At 44.7% G+C, this 17,719-nt stretch overlaps 1 protein-coding gene across 19 annotated transcripts in view; it reads left to right on the forward strand.

Moving 5' to 3' along the window:
* Tenm4 (teneurin transmembrane protein 4) overlaps positions 1-17,719 on the forward strand; it is a 2,974,939-nt gene that overhangs the window by 2,431,547 nt on the left and 525,673 nt on the right. For 4 of the 19 annotated variants that reach the window (XM_039113170.2, XM_063262756.1, XM_039113171.2 and 1 more), the window contains one exon: positions 6,277-6,359. The exons of the other annotated variants lie outside the window; for them this stretch is intronic. The gene's annotated coding sequence lies outside the window, so the exon portion shown is untranslated. The remainder of the gene's footprint in view (positions 1-6,276; positions 6,360-17,719) is intronic. 19 annotated transcript variants of the gene reach the window in all.

Below are 17,719 nucleotides of genomic sequence, written 5' to 3' on the forward strand. Positions count from 1 at the left end.
GGTACCAAAGTCTCAAGGGCTGTTACTCAGATTCTGCCCGGCATGTTTGCCCCATTTCCTTCTTGCAAGAAGAGATTGGCAAACATGTTGAAGAGGAGTCAGTCTCTTGACAGGGTGGCAAGTTCTCTGAGTTCATCAGGTGGGATATACTACAGAGCAGGTACCCAGCTGCAGAGTCCCTAATACCCTCTAGCTTGAGACTTCTAGCTTGAGACCAGCATCCTCCCTTGCTGCAGGCCACAGTCTTTTAAGATTTATAGAAGACTGAGTTTTGTGTATGGGTGTGTGTGCGTGTGTGCGTGCGTCTGCCTGCCTGCCTGCCTGACTGAATTTCATGGTCACACAAGGATCTGCAGTACCAGAGTATATACTTCCTGCTCCATGCACATGTGAGTCTGGTCTCAAGTGTGCACATTACATATGTCTGCATCCCTGAGCTCCCAAGTGCCCCTTTGGTATGCTGCATGGGGATGTGCCTGTGAGGTTTCTCTTCAGGCTCTATTGGTTCTGAGAGATGCAGAAGCCCTGCCTCACCTTGAAAACTATCCTGTTGTTTGTGGTTTCCTGGTAGTGACAGAATCGCTGCGCTTGCCTGTCACTTGTACACAAGTACACACATCCTCAGTACCACTTGGGAGCTGTGAATGCAAAGAATTCCCCAGAGACTGACAAGGGGCCACTTGAGTGATTCACTAATGGGCCTGCTTCCTTCCTCAGAGAAATAGTATAGGGAAGGTTCTAGAAATGCCATTTTAGTGTCAGCTCAACTTCAGCAAACTACATCAAAAGTGGCAGAGTCTGAATGCTTCATCCTCAGAGGCTGCTGTGATGGGAAAACCCCTCAGATGTCTGCAGCCTGGGAAGGGAATCCTTCTCAAAGGCTCTTGGGAATTCCCTCTAGTTTCCCAGCTGCGAGCAGGTCCTGGTGTTTAGTTCCCACTCTTGAATCCAGATGTTAGGGATGAGGCAGGCTGCCCTGCTGGGTGTGTTTCTGCAGCTGCCAGAGAATAAGCTCATGGGACATTCATCTGTCACTATACCCAGAGATGCTCATTTTAGGGGCGGAAAGTGGGGCTTCTGTTTTCAATGACTTTACACCTTTTTTGGAACATGACATCACTATCCTGTTAGGTCCCGCTTATGTCTTTGTTGGAACAAGGTGGGACAGAAGCATGCTACAATTAGTACAGCTGTTTCCTCACGCATTGCCTTCTGCTCACTGTCTCTCTTGATGCTCCTGATGCTTTCTCCTCCGCTCTGGGGCACCAGAAGGCCCTCATTTGCACTATGCTGCTTTGACAGAGTCAGTCATCATGTCTGTTTTGTTCTCACCTACTTAGTGGGAAGGGCTCGCAAGCTATTGAGCAGATCTTCTGTTCAGTGTGTGCTCCAAACTAGGCCACCATGATGAAGAAGCATCACCACTGCACCAGGTATGGTGGTGTGCACCTGCAGACTCGGCACTCAGGAGGCCAAGGAGGGAGGGCTGAAAACCCCAAAGCCAGATTCATTCATACACCAGACCCTTCTTCTACATGGGGAAAAAGGAAAGAGGGAGAAAGAGGAGGATGAAGAGAAAGGACTTGGAAAACAAAAGAGCGGTCTCTGAGGGTGAGGTCCATAAGAATATTCGACTTTGCTTCTTCTGCGAATCCCAGCTCAGGCTCAGACTGGTTCAATTGCTCACACCAACTGGTCTGGGGGCAGGCAACTTAGAGTTCAAGTCTAGGTGTTCAAAGTCAGAACTTTGTTTCTATGAGCATAATTATGCACAGTAATGTAGCACATTGACACCATTGTCCAAAGACATCCTGCCAGGACCAGGACAGACAGATCTGATGGCATGAAGAAGGGTAAGGTTTTATTAATAGAATCACAAAGCCCTGGGTTCAAATCCAACCTTGACCTTGGTGAGCCATTGCTCATAGGGCAAATTGCCTCCATGACTTCACTTCTGTAAGCCTCAGTAGCCTCATCTGTAAAATAGGCAACAACCTTCTCCTCCCAGAATACTGCTGGGAAAAAATGCAGTGAGAGCATGTGTGTCAAAATTGATATTATCAGATTTGGCGCAGAGAAAATTATCAACAAATGTTTGTGTCCCCTCCATCTGGAAGCTGACAAATTCAATTAACTAGAGCTACCCATTCCCAGCCCTACCCTCCGCCCCCATCCCCAAGCCTCCCAGTTCACAGAATCATAAATTTCCCGTCTGAAAAACCAGCTCCATAGATCACCTGGCACAGTCTGAGTGGGGGATTCTGGTGGGAGTTGGCTCTGTGTGTTTCTCAGTCTTGCTGGCTCAGCCTGCGAGCCTTCCTATAAGTAGAAGGATTCCCACCAGCACAGCCAAAAGGAGGGAATGATGCTGTCAGTGGATTCCACAAAAGGGCTAATATTAGCAGGCCATGAGGATGGCTATGGGTCTATATTTAGAATCTGTGTCTTCAGCCCTTTAGGATGCAGCAGAGTGGAGGGCAGAAGGGGGTGGTATTTACAAGAGGCAGGCAGAGTAGCTGGACCAGGCCTTCCTCTTCCTCTCTCCAGGAAGTGGGCAAGCAACAAAAAAACATGGCTGCTGGGGAGGAGGCAGATAGTAGGGTGTACTCCCAGAGTGGAACAAGGTAAGGTAGTGGCAGAAGCCTTGGGAGAACCTCAGAACTGCTGAATTTGGCTAATGGGAAGGCAGAGGAGTGGGCTCTGTGGCCTTCTGATTTGAGTTGGTATCCAACAAAGGATGTTCCTGGCTTTATCCTGCAGACGCTTTGGATGGACATACCAAAGGGCAATGGACCTAGGTCAGAAGAGAGACATGGATCTTTCACAGAAGTCGTTTACAATCCTCTCTCACACAGGTTACCTCCTCCTTTCTCTGCTTGCTCAGTGCTCTCCACACACAGTCTGCTTCTCTGAGATGCTTCTAGCCCTTCTATGTGCACTAAACGAGAATATATACTTCTGCTCCACACATGTAGTCCTGTATCAAGCAATGCCCAAGGAAGAGGGGATGGAGGTGGGTGGGGTCCCAGTTATTCCATAGTGTGGGATATATGCTGAACAAGCACACACAGAGGCCTTGGTGTTTCCGCAAGTACCACATCCACAGGTGTTCTCCAGCACCCTTGTCCTCACCTCCTAAGAGACTTCAAGACTGAATAGAGTGCCCTGTGGCCTGATGTCTGCCCCAGTTCTATTCCATCAGTTACAGGATTTCCTAAAGGGTAGAGGCAGTGTCAGTAGGAGAAAGGGAGAGCAAAGTGCTTTCCCACAGCATCAGGGTTTCTACCCTTCGGGTGAGGAAGGGCAACCGGATGCTTACCAAGGCTCCTTGCCTTGCAATGCATTTATCTGCTGAGTTTTCGGTGGTATAGTGAAAATATAATCAGAATAGCATGTGTTCTCCACCCAGACCCTACTCCAGTAAAATCCATGTGATCCCAGGAAAGATGGAGATGACTTAGACTTTTTCACGGTCTGGTGTTCTTCTCCTTCACTCTCCTTTCTGGAGTCATAGACAGCTCAGAAGGTCTGTCTACACAGCATGGCAAGGAGAACCCATCAGCCAGGGTAATCTGCTCTCTCCCCTTAGGCCATGTCTGAAGCTGCAGCTAGGGCATGGGCCTGAGTGGGCAGGTTGCCCCCATGAGAGGTTTGAGACTTTCACAGGCCTTCTGCATGTACTTTCCGCCATTGTGGCACTGTCTGTCACAGTTCTTGGAGCGTGCTTTCTCTCTTCATTTCTCATTTTAGAGCACTGCTCTCTCAGTCGGTTTGCTTGTTTGCAGTCTGTGGGCACAGTGTTGTCTCCCCTGCAGACTTCAGAGCACATGGCTGCGCTGGCAGGGAAGCAGGCTCACCCCTCTCAGCCTGCAGGCATTTCTGACACATAAATAAATAACTCTGAGAGCAGCTGATGTTTCCAGGTAAAATGTTTGCACATGGTTTGTATCTGAGAAGCAGAGGCATGCTCACATGCGCGCACACACATAGACTTCGGAGAATTAAAAACACACCACACACAAATAGACTATTCACACATGCCTGGCCCCAGGAGATTTCTCTGGGAGCTGTTTCTTCCTGCAGATAGATTAGGAGTTGGTGATTTTGAGAATCAGAGAATGTCAGAAAGGGAGGAACATAGCAGATTATTCAGTTAGGGGATTTCAAACTTACTGACCTCCATCATCCTTCTTCAAAGAGAATTTTATAGAGACCTGGGAGATATAAAACAGAAAAACAGAAGTGTTCTGAATAAAGTGAAGAAGAGGAAGGAGAGGAGGCCTGAATTCCACTGAGGGCAGTGTGAAAGCCAGAATACTCAGCACCTTCCAGAAAACTGAGGCCAGAGAAAAACCTCTTAGTTGGTGTCACATGACAACTGAATGATGAATTCAAAAATGGAGCACGAAGCCATACGGTGGGGAATGAGAATTCACAGCTGAACTAAGATGGAAATACAATTGACCTTTGGCATGTGTGGAAGATCAGACCACACTCATTAGATGCGTGAGGGGCAAGCCATGAATAGCAAGAGCTAAGGACACTCAAGTGCCTCATATAGAATGGCATGGTATTTGCCTATAACCTAGGCACATCCTCCAGGATGCTTAGAATCATCTGTTGGTTGCTGAAAATATCCAGTCCAGTGTAAGAACAAAGGGATGATGTTGTATAAGAGATAATGATAGAAATAGACTCTACATCTCAGAATGGATGTAATGCTGCCTGATCTCTCTCTCTCTCTCTCTCTCTCTCTCTCTCTCTCTCTCTCTCTCTCTCTCTGTGTGTGTGTGTGTGTGTGTGTGTGTGTGTGTGTGTGTGTGTGTGTGTGTACAAGCTTACCATGGCATGCACATCAAGGCCAGAGCAGTTTTGTGGTGTTGGTTCCTCACTTCCCACTATGTCCTGGAGGTCAAACTGGACTTGTCCCTTCAGCCACCGATCCTTCTCCCTTGACCCTCCTTAGCTGTTTGGGCTTTATTGTGCTTCTTTCCACTATCTGTCAAACCAGCCATCTTTCTGCTAAATAGTTGCCATGGTTTTGCATGTAAATACCCCCACATGCACACACACATACACCTACATCAGTTTTCAGACAGAAGTGTCAATATAACTGTTGTACATCACTGCTGCTCAGGGCTGGGGTCTCCCCAAAGAAGAGGTAGGCATGGAAGCCCTACCACACTTTGCTGAGTTAGCTCCGTGCTTACCTATTTGACCAAGATTTCATTGGACAAAACATGAACAGAGACAGAGGGAGCGACTTTAAACAAAAGAACACCAGAAACTCCTATGATGTAGGTACCCTTCAGATGAGTGAATCTAGACCACCATTTACCTGATTCGTTGGAAAGACATTGACCTTTTTATGAGAACTGAATGAAAGAGCAAAACTTCTTCAGTCATGTAGGACTAGACCTCTTGGCCTCAATAAATCTGAGAGAATTGCAGAAGCTCCTCATGGAACTTAGAAACAAACATGCTCCCATATCTAAGCAGAGGAACCCTCCTGCCAATTGTCCTAAATCCTCAAAGCCCTTCTTATTGTTTACCTTAGACCAATTTAAACATTTAGTACCTAAGGTGACTCTCTCAATCATCTCCCTCTGCCTGCATTTGGTAGCTTGGCCACCTCGAACCTCTAACCCCTGATCCTCGATACCCTTCAGCTGAATAGTCCAGAGGAGTTCTTGGTTTGTTATCACTGATGGACTCTTGTCTGGTGATTTGAATTTCTCAGAGCTGTGGAGATCCCCACCCCACAGAGAGCAAGGCTCTACACCACCTTCCCATCTCTGCAGGGGTCTCACTAATCTGCTAGTTAAAGTTTGTTGCTGACATTGAATCCAATAAGTCCATGTCTGGCTGTTTGATGCTACACATGTTTGAGAAGTTTGGGGCCTGTGTGGTGCATTAAGGGGACATCACTGATGGACTTTGTGAGTCAACCTGTGGGGATAAGGTCCCTGCTGGGTAGACTCATGGGCCCAGGCTCCATCTAGGCTCTGTCACATGCGTGAGGGGTAAGCTTAACCTCTGCTTGGCTATTTCTTTCTCTCAAAAATGAGGAATATTCAGGAGGATGTGGGGAGGCAGGTAGTGAGATGTAGATCAAGTTGGCCTACAGCGCAAGCTTATAGCTGTGTAGGAAGATCCTGTCTCAAATAAACAAGGAAAATGACAGACAGGAATCTTTTTGATAAATATTTAAAGTTTTATGAAAAGAATAGCTGGTCCACAGTGGGGCTCCAGTAACTAACCGTTCTTTCCATTCAGTTTCCAGAACATCTGTGAAGCCTAAACCCCATGATCCACACTGGACACCTCTACTAAAGAGTACTACCCAGGAACACTCTGGGGTGAGCCTGAGTGGGTGGACGATGTGTGTTTACCAGATGTCGTTGATTTTGAGAGCAGTAACTTACTGGTTTCCAAATACTTTAATACTCACATTGCAGGGCTTCCTATGGCTGGAGGCTGCTATAGCTTAGATGGCCTAGTAGGAATTTTCTGCCTTTAAAGAATGGCTCATAAAATACCGATGCTATCTTATGGTTCAGGAAGTTGTAATTGATGCCACTTCGACTTCATGAAATTGATGTTCAGAGCTCATTGTGGACCAGGTCCTATTCCGGACCATGTTACATCACTTATTGTCCAATCTATGGAACCATTATGGGTGGCAGGGATAGACAGCCTCACTCATTAGATGGCAAACTGAATCTCTAACAAGTTAAGGCATTTGGCTACACACAGATTTATTAGGGGATAGAATTGAACTAATGTCTATGTGATTCCTGCTCTTGTGGGTAGATATGTGTGTTGGGAGGGACAGCTTGTTTCTCTTCACTTTTTTAGAGCCAACCCTGAGCTTATCTATGTGCATGGCCTGAAGGCATCTTCATTTTAATTAGTAAAATCATCTCCATTGACTGTTATCTCCTCTGCACTAAACACATCCTAGACATTAAAGCTTCTCCCATAAACAAGATATAGTTAAAGCTGAAGAAATCCAAACAATAGCAATTCATTAAATGAGTGTTTTTAAGAGCTATAAAAATGCTATAGGTGTATGTGAGAGAGGTTCTGGACCCAGGAGAAGCTTCTAGGAGGAAGTACCCTATGATCTGAATGTTGGGGCAACTGAGTTGGGGTGGTGAAGTTCTGTTATGGAGTATCAGCATGTGAGAAGTCAGAGAAAATGACTAGTCCTCACTGATATGTACAATAGACAAATTACATGTGGATTTAAGAAACCACACATTGATTTTTTTTGGTATTTTGATCATATATTAGAATACTAATTTAAATAAACTATGCTGATAAGTAAAATTAAAGCTATCGTCTTAAAACTAACATATTTTTCTCTTGTAAAATTCTACTAGCATTACATATATGTCCACCTTTGTGGCTCACAGTTCATTGAGACTTAATCCAACAGGATATGGGAAGTGTCTCAGGTGTTATTGAAACCTAGGAAATATGAAGTAGGGAGGTTGGGATTAGAAAGTGTGTGATTCGGGTACATTTCGTTTAAACTCATTTAGTCCCCAAAGTAGCTCTAGAGGTGAAGATTGTTCAGTTCATGTGTATGGTTCAGACACAGAGATGATGAACCCGATGGTTCTCTGTTGGGCTATCTACACATCAGTGTTCACAGCATGCCACTATTAAGGTACAATCTGAGCTCATGTCTTATAGCCTTCCTATTCTCTACACTCCATCCCTGGCTGCCGGCCAGTTCCTTGGTTTGATTTTCATTGGGGTCTGTCGCTAGAAAGTCATCATGCTGAGAATTGGCTTTTGTATGCTTCTTGTTTCTCTCACATTACTAGAAAGCGTCTGGAAAACCAGCTACCTCTCTCTCAATTCTGAGACGGCTCTCAAAGGAAGACTCTTCCATCTAAGGGGGCTGTGTCTAAGGGTCTTGGTAGATTGGGCTGGTTTAGGTTTCCTGTGGCAGCTTCAGTATATATAGTGTCTTCAGCTGCATTCACGGCAGTGATGTCTGCAGGTCTCTCAGTGGCCTGGGCTCCAAGAGCTGTGGGGTTACACTGATAGCCAAAATTAGGTAGGTAGGTCTCTGGAGGCTTTGGGTTTAACTCGTCTGACTTCAGGTACAGGATGTGGGGTCACTCTTGTGGGCTCAGGTGCGGCCCACTGTGACTGGTAGTGGAGGCAGGGCCCCTGACAGTTTTTGAGTGCTACACTGAAGTAAATCTATACCGTGAGTCCCCTCAGCTGGGCAGGTGACCTCGAAGGGTATTTGGGGGACTAATGTGTCCAAGGAAGGCTATCTGGTACTTTGTGAGACTGAAAACAGGCACTGCTTCCCTGGGCCTGTGCAAAGAAATGAGCACTCAAGTTTGGTGATGAAACAGTTCCCTGAAATCTTCATCATGCTGTATATTGTAGTAGAGAGATGTATGGGGATCAACATCTGAAGTTCTGCCTAGCAGGAGAGGCTCATCAATGGTGCTGTAAGGATCTGTGTACATGTGGAACCATTGGGTTAACTCTGAGAGGCATCTCAAGAGACACACGTTTGGACTTGAGAGAGCTCACTCACCTTCACTGTTGAGTGATCCCTGCCCTAGAGTCTTGGGACCTTACATCAGAGCATTAGATGTAACCTAAAAGCTTCTCTTCTCTGAAGAAAGGAAAACATAGGGAACAGAACCGAAGAGAGTGTAGTTAGGTCCCTCCAAAAGTAGAAAGGGAAGGAGTGAGATTTTAAAGAAGAACCCAGATTTTAAAATCAACATGAACCACAGAAGGATCTGAGAAGGAAACTCATAGGAACTTAGAATTAATTTCTACTGAGACCAGAACTTCACTGTGGTAGGATATTTAAATAGTCTTTTCTTTTGGGAATGGGTATGAGTATGGTTTTATGCAGATGTGTGGAGTAAAACTCATTGATGCTAAGCTAACTGTTAGCAAAATATTTACCTGAATTTTTGGAAAATTTAGAAAAAATATTTGTATTACTTACATAAGGTATATAGACAACATTCAACTTAATGTTTAGAATGCAGGAATATTGCAAATATTAATTGGATACAATTTTAGAAAGACACTAACTATATGCCAAATGCTACTGTTCCTAAGTTGCAGGGAATCCCACCTCCCCCCAAAGACCACCAAGGAGCCAATTCCAAAGCAAACACATACACACAAGGGTCTTTATTACAAGCTCATAAACAAGGACTCTTACCATCACTGTCACAGCAGGTCAGAAGTGAGAGCCACAAGTCTAGGGGTGCAGGTTACTTATTGGGGGTACAGCAAACTTGTGGAATTGCTGACCATATGGGTCACCAAATCAATATTTTTAAAAGTGCATTTCTGGCATAATCTTCAGGAACCAATCGGAGGTGAAACCACCTGACAAACAGGATGGCTAGATCATCTGTTTTCTGCAGGATATCTTAGGTTGTCTATGTGTACCTTCGCCCTGTTGTTTTAGCCTGGCTGCTGTTGCTAAGGGTGGGGGGGGTGGAAGTGCCATAGGATGTTTGCTTAAGTGGACTTTGTGGTTTTCCTTCTGAAATTGGAGTTTAGCCCCTGGAGCTTCTTCTCGAAAACCAGAGTTGGTTGGGCTTTACAGTGCAAGCCAAGAAACACAGAAAGGCCACCCAAGACTGGAGAAATTACAGTAGTCTTCCTGGAGGAGGCACCTAAAAAATCTTTGGAGGATTGGTAGGTATATGTCAGGGAATATAAATGGAAGGAATTCCAGGCAGAGGAATCATGAACAACTGGTATAGCTGTAATAGAAGGGAAGACTATACTGGAGCAGGGTGGAACCAAGTTCCAGTTCAGTGAGATGAATGGAGAAGAGATAACTGAAGAGATAGGATGCAGAATTCAGGGAAACTGTGCCATGGGTCACACTTAGATTTGATACAGTGTAGATGGCGTCAAGTCACTTGAGAGGAGGGAAGTATAAGAATTGATAGATAGATGATAGATAGATGATAGATAGATAGATAGATAGATAGATAGATAGATAGATAGATAGATGATAGGAATTTATTTAGGTACAATGCATATAACACATAATGTGGTGTTTGGATTATGGGACTAGGAGCTAAATTGCTTTGGCTGCAAAATGACAGAGAGGGAAAGAGAGGGAGAGAGAGGGAGAGAGAGAGAGAGAGAGAGAGAGAGAGAGAGAGAGAGAGAGGAGAGGAGAGGAGAGGAGAGGAGAGGAGAGGAGAGGAGAGGAGAGGAGAGGAGAGGAGAGGAGAGGAGAGGAGAGGAGAGGAGAACCAGGGAATCCCTCTGGGTGGTGCACTGCTCTTGTGCATACACTGAGCCCTACTTGCACTCCCTTGACAAGGCAACTCACCCTTTCCTAAACCTTTTGGGAGGAAAGATCACTTCAGAGCCAGGAGCAGCTTTTCTGTTTCCTGCAGGAGGCAAGGCAATAGGAGGCACTGTGGGGCCAGGTTGGAGGTGGAGAGGTGGACCCTGGAACTTGGCCATTGGTAGCAGCCACAGTGGAGCCTTGGCCTACAGGAAACCCTGGAAGATGTGGGAAGGAGACTGATGGGGATGGAGGGAGGTGGGGCTGGCAGGACACCCACAGAGCAGCAGGGACAGGAGGCAGCCCAGAAGCAGTTAATCCTGCTGGTTGAATTGTTTTTATAAACGACACTCTAAAATCAAATAGATGCAATAAAAACACAGTGGCCTTTTCATTAAACATGCCACAGAGGCCCCTTGTTCAGCAGCAGTTGTCAATCAGATCTGGGCCATTGTCTCTTCTCCCAACCCCCTATAATTGGCATCTGTCTGGGAACAAACAAATAAATACCAGGCTGGCATTTTAACTAGGGCAGCAGGGAGCAGGGCCCTGTGTTGCAGAGTCCACTAGGCCATCAAGGCAAGTGAGGACCCCCAGAAGGCTGGTTCTCACCCCAGCTAGAGCCCAGCATCAAGGCATCCTTAGATGCAGCTCCCTGGCTGCTGCTGCTCTGATGTGATCAGGAGGATCCTTTTTCCCTTCTCAAAAAGTTATGGGAAAAAAAAAGAAGTGGACATGTTCTCTGGCTGACTTCAGATACAACCACTTAATAACGGGAGTGCAACCCGGTTGCCAAATTATAAAATCGGGAACAAAACTATCACGCTTAATTAGTGATAGCATTAAAGCATTGTGACTAACCAGTAATAATAGCCTGTCATAGCACTATTATTAACTACAAGTTTTAGACTAGATTGCTAGCTTCCACCTTGGACCACATATTCACGCAGGTGATTCTCATTATTCACGGCAGCTATGTTCTGCAAAGTGGATATGAACTCTGAATTAGCAAATTCCAACCCTTTGCTGTTAGAGGAAGTTCCTGCAGGCCTCTGACCACCATCTGCCCAGCAACCTTCAATGCATAATCTCTTCAATGCATAATAGAATGTGTGTTACTCTTTAAACATACCTGATTTAACATTGACTTTTGAGTCGTGGATGTTAAACTCAGTGATGAAGGGAGGTCATGCAACACCAAGCAACGTCCTTGCACGTAGGAATGCTAGACACTAACCTTGCAAGCATTTAACTCAGGAGAGTCGCCCACAGAATTAGAAGCATGAAAAATGTGGTACTAAATAGACTATGACAAAGAGGCAAACTGTTGCTGTACTCCACGAGAGCACGGTGACCGCACAGTGCCTTTAGTTTCCCATCTCTCTGTGCACGCTGCAAACATTTCTGATAGTGCTCATTGTAGGGTTGCACTCACATCTAGTGAATATGCAAATTCACAAATGTGTTTGAGCAGCAGGGTAAGCAGAGTCTCTGTGACTCATTAACTCTGACTAGTTCATGTTATTTGGTTCTCGCTCTGGCAATAGCTCCCACATTAGGGTTCAGGAAGTGAGATTTGAAGAGCTTAAGTGACACACCCTAACATACATTATAGACTTCCAGGGTCAGGTGGTCTGCCCATGGTCTGCAGACTGACTTAGAGAAATAGCTTTACTGAAGTACTGTTCTTTTCCATACTGTTTGTTACACATTGTCTTTTGTGATGAAATGGAAACAGAGTTGTTGCAACAGAGATCGTCTAGACTGCAAAGCCTATACTGTCTACAGGCCAGGCCTTTAAGATCCAGGTATAACTGGGGAATATATTCCCTCTCCTTCTCCAGCCTCCTGGTTCAGATCCGAGGAGGGTTTTCTTTGATCCTCATGCTGAGCCAATTTGCGATTCACCTAAATAATTTGTTTCTCTGTCTTGAACGTTTTCAACATTGGTAAGTTTATAGCTCTGCTTTCTTCCTTGCATTAGCATTAAGAAACTTTAAGCCCAAACGGACTGTAATTCTTCACATGGACAGGACAGGGACAGAGATGATCTTCATCCTTGTGACACTAGAGGCTTAGGTAATGGAAGCACAGTCAGAAGTGGGATCAATTTATACGTCGTACCGGTGTCTGGAACTTTCCAGTAATGAAGTGTTACATCTGGGACAGAGCCTGGCTTCTGCAGGAATCACAGTTGTCCCTAAGGAGACAATGACCTACTTTCCATGAATAACCCTTATTCTCTGCCGATGACTATGTTTGCTGAGGACTTACATGGCAGATTGCCTGGTACCATTTTTTTCCTCTTTGGTATATGGCTATGAATCTGCAATGTCTACACCATGGGATCAGATATGATTATTCCCTTTGGAATGGGAAGAGGAAGACTGAATACCTGAAGTCAGTGTGGTTAGATTCTGAAACACAATCCTTGCAGGTTTCTCCCTCGCCCTGCTGTGTAACTTGAATGTGGAATGTCCTCACAGGTTCATGCACCTCTCCCCAGCTTGATACTTGCTGTTTTTGGTGATTTTGGAATCTCAGACATGGAACCTAGCTGATGGAAATAAATCACTAGGGCTGTCCTTGAAGATATAACTGTTTCTGGTTCATGTCTGAACAGTTTGCTTCCTGGTAGGCCACCACAATGTGACTAGCTTCCGTCTTCTCCCCCTGACATGGACTAACTCATTCTCTGCATGCCATGTTTCCTCCGCCATGATGAAGTGAGATCTTCCTGAAATAATGATACAGGTTAAATCCATCCTCTGTGTTTTATGGCAGCAATGAGTAAATAACAAGTAAGCCAGACATGCCTGGCCCTAAAAGTTCATCCAGCCTGGGAATAGTAGATGAGAGAGATTAGGTTGTAGAGGGAGAATAACAGTTTCGTCTTGTTAATCTCAACGATAGGTTCCTGAAGGAGTCCCAACGCATCCCTTGTGCGATGAGCCTTCCTCTCAACCTCCTTCGTGTCTCTTAACCTGTGAGCATGCCTCTATCCCCCACAAAACTTGAACAACCAAGGTCAGGGAGCCTTCGGAAGTGCAGCCTTTTGTTTAAAGAATATAATGGCTTCAAATGGTTCTTAAGGAGCTGAGGAGATAGCGCAGTGGATAATGTGTTTGCTGTGCAAGCCTGAAAACTTGCTTTCACAATCCTAGCACCCACATAAAATGTGCGCGTGGCAGTACATGTGTGTGTAAATCCGGGCAGGGAACAGAGACTAGCAGATCCCTGAGGATCTCAGGTCAGCTGGTCTAGCTGAAATGATGAGCCCCAGGTTGAACGAGAGATCCTGATTTCAATAAGACAATAAGGTGCATAGTAGTAGAGGAGACAGCTTATGCGAATCTCCAGCCCTGTGAGCCTGCACAGGCAAATGCACACATATGTATGCCATCCCCTCAGTGGTTCCTCCATCCACATGATTCTGACAGCCTTGACAATTTCCTTGGTCCCTTGTGCTGTGACCATAAGAAAAGTGAAAGTCTTGCCTTGGCCAATTCAGGGCCCCCTTCATCTCTATCAGCACCAATAAATTGTGGTTGTCACACTTTTATTGCACGTCCTAAACACTTTAGTAAACAGCATAGGCAGGTTGTAAAGACTCTGTTATGAATGTCTCTAAGGGAATGTCTCTGAGCTTGCCATAGGTACAGTGTTTCTCTTGGAGGAGAAGGAGGCTTCCATTCATCCAATAGTCACTAAGCATAACACCAGATTTCAGTCAGGGCTTTGGAAGCAGAGAGGACCACCCCTGCATTCAAGAAGTCATGAAAGGGCTGGAGAGATGGCTACATGGTTAAGGTATAAGCAAGAAGGCTGGAGTTTGGATCCCCAGAACCCATATAAATGCTAGATGGGCATAGCAGCTCACCTGTAATTCTGGCTTACAAAGGCTGAGGCAGGATCCTTAGAGCAAACTGACTAGCTCAACCAGGCCTATTGGTGGGCACTGGGCTTATTTAAGAGATCATGCCTCATTGGATACCATGAGAGAGTGATCAAGGAATATTTAAGATATCATCTTTGGGCCTCCACAGGCACATACACACATATGCATATGTACCTATATAACCCACATACATGTGAACATGCATGTCACACCACACAAACATATGAAGAATCAGAAAAGATCGTGTGAACTCTTGAGAGGTGCAATCATTTGAGCTTAGTATCTGACACATGGGAGTATGACATAAGAGATCAGGGGAGGGAGTTTAATCTGGGTTTTGAAGGATGAGTAGGAGTTTTCAGGTAGAACATGGGAAAGTCATCAGAGAGAGAACACCTTTGCGGGAGAGAGCAGAGACCATTCTTGCTTATAAGGACAGAGGGAGATGCCTCCTCCTAGACCCAAAGAAAATCTAGTTTTCCCCTGAATTTCCATTCTTTCCTTACCTTACCTACTGTGGTATTGTTATCATCCTATTTGAAGACTGGAAGGTAGAGGTTATTGGTGGGCAAAAAACGTTGAAAAATAATCACACAATAGAGATATGTTTGAGAAAAAGAAGCAGAAGAAAAATAGTATTGTACTTTCTAATAAAACTATAGTATTTTAAGTTGTCTAGGAAACATATTACAAAAAAAGAAAGGAAATTGATAAGATCAGTTTTAATAATACCTAACACAGCATATTCAAAATATTATTTCAAGGTATAGTTAATATAAATGTTTACTAATAAAAATTTAAGTTCTTGCTCATAGTTTCAGTCTATGAAATAAAATGTGTGTTTTTTTATACTTAGCAGCATAGATCAGCTTCAATCTCTACACTTTCATGGCCAGTGCTTATAGAATCATGCTGTACAAACCTGGGCCCTAAATCTCTCTGTTATTCAGCATAATACTAAAGAACTAGGAATGTCTGGGATCTATGTACTCAGCCATCCATTCAGCAACCTGTGGACCCAGCCACCCATTTACTGAACCACTCACTCATTTCTTAACCATCTATCCATCCATCCATCCATCCATTCTTCCTTCTTTCCACCTACCCACCTATTCACCATCCACCCATCTACCTCTCTACCCAATGATCCAATTATTATCCACCTACCATCCACTCAGCTGCCCAGCAGCTTTACCACCCACCCATCCATCCATGCACCCATCTACCCTTATCATCCATGCATGTGTCCACCCATCTCTCCAACCATCCATTTGTCCATTCAGTCAGCATTTAATGACAAACTTCCATGTACTTAAAGCTTCAGATGGAAAAATCAAACGAGACATGGCCCTGTGTCACCAGAAATGAACTACAAGGTAATAAACTAGTCACTTGATGTGTACTGGAACCTTTCAGTTGTGAGCAGATCCTCTCAACCTGGGGCTGCAAGCCTTGGGGAATCAGTTGGTTCTTCCTGTCCCTTATCTCAAACAGCAGAATAACTTAATCTGATCAAGGTTTGGTTCCCTTTACCAATGAGCCTCCTTGTGTTTCCATGTAGATACATATCTTTGAAAACCCTGCATCAAACATCTGTTAGACAAGCTCAAAGCCTGGGCAACCACAGCCCAGGGAGGTTGTTTTAGCTAGGGTCACACAGTAGGTCATCCCTAACTTCCCATGCCTGACATTTACTCCAAATAGCAATACTTACAGAGGGGCCCTCTGAAAGTTCTTGCATATTCATGAGTCTCTGCCACACACCAGGAGCTTGGAGCAAGAAGACAGGAGTCTGCAAGGGCTATGTTGCCTCTTCAAGAACAAAGCTTTTGTTGGTTTACCACTCTGGGAAGATTGCCAAACTCCAGTATTAATAATAATCCCTTTGTATTTTAAATGCTTTATAATTGCATAAATAAAGCATACTTTCTCTTCTTCAATGGTAATGAGCCTTATTTGACTGATTGGTTGATTAATAACACTCTAATTCCTCCAATGACAAAACACAAAGGCCAAAAGATGGATGCAGAGTTTCAGAGGTTTGGGATGGGAGAGAACCTTTCTGGCCACTTTCTGCAGTGCCTGGGCAGCTCAGTGAGAAGGAATGGGCAACAGGCTCGCTTCACTGTTACTTGTTAATAAGCTAGGATGTAGTCAGGAGCAGGAAGAGTCCCTGCTTTTTCAGCCGTGATATCAGGGACATCTTTAGCTCCACATTATGCTAGGTGCATTCTCTGAAAACCTATGGAAGGAATTTCTGGGGCTTTGTGGGTTGCAGCGCTTGCCCTGGATTGCTAGGTCTACTTTTAAACATTTGGAATCATAAAGCCAGTCCAAGTAAATCATGTTTACTGCTTCACATTCATCTCTGAGAAACTTGAGTCAACTCTAAATCTGCCCTGCAACAGGTGTTAAGAAGTTCCTGAACCGAAGGTCACTCACATTTTTGAACCATCAACTATCTGCATGGGCTCTCCATACCTTCTTGCGAGTGACATGGCCCTGTAAACACAAAGGTGTAGAGATCCTTCTTGTTAACGGAGTGATGCTTTTCATACCATATTGTAACAGAGACACTCATTTCAATCAATCCTAGGTTCCTGAACAGAGACCCCCTTGCTATGTCATTGTTGTTTTTCCAGTCTACAGAGATGAACTGAGCCCAGGGGTGGCCTCTGATTTGGCTATGAACTTGGCTTTCCTTTCCTGAGCTCATCAAAGCCCCTGTTTTCATGATGAGTCCAGAATCATAAGGTTAGACCAAAGCTCAAGTGAGGGAGGTGGTGTGAACAGCTCTCACTGTTTTGCCTCAGCCCAAAAGCAAAGCCCAAAAGGTGCCTTTTGTGGATCATCTGCCTCCTTGCAGCAGGCGTCTGACAGACAGTAGGTAGAGGGCTATGGGAGTGAGTCAGATATGAATCCTAGCCTTCCATCCTCCTTTTCCAAAAGGTCTATTGTGTTAGGCAGATGGTCAGGGTATACTGGGGATGTAGCCAAGGCAGAACAGAGCTAGCCTTGTCAACATGGAGTTCTCACCTCAATTCCCAGAACCTTATAAACCAAATGGTATGGTTCACAGTTGTTATCCCTATACTCTGGAGGCAGAGGCAGGGGAATAAGAAATTCAAAGCTAGCCTTTGCTATAAAGTGAATTCTAGAAGCCATGGCAGAACAGTGCTTACTAGGTTGCTCCTCATAGATACCTCAGCTTGTTTCTTTGTTTGTTATATGTAATCCTGGATACCTACACAGGGTTAGTGCTACCAATAATGAACCAGGCCTTCCTAAATCAGTTATTTAATTAAGGGAATGCCCCCATAGACTAGCCTACAGACAATCTGATGGAAGATTTTCTCAACTGAGGATACTTCTTTCTGTATGACTCTAACTTGTATCAATTTGTCAAAAACCTAACAAGCCCCCTTGTATACAGTAGTTACCTCTATGCGTCACCCCCATTTCCTCCTCTAACATTTCCTCTCATGGGCTCCTTGTCAATTCCATTTTAT

This window comes from Rattus norvegicus, chromosome 1 (assembly GCF_036323735.1).
Source record: "Rattus norvegicus strain BN/NHsdMcwi chromosome 1, GRCr8, whole genome shotgun sequence".
In the NCBI taxonomy this organism is placed as follows: Eukaryota; Metazoa; Chordata; class Mammalia; order Rodentia; family Muridae; genus Rattus; species Rattus norvegicus.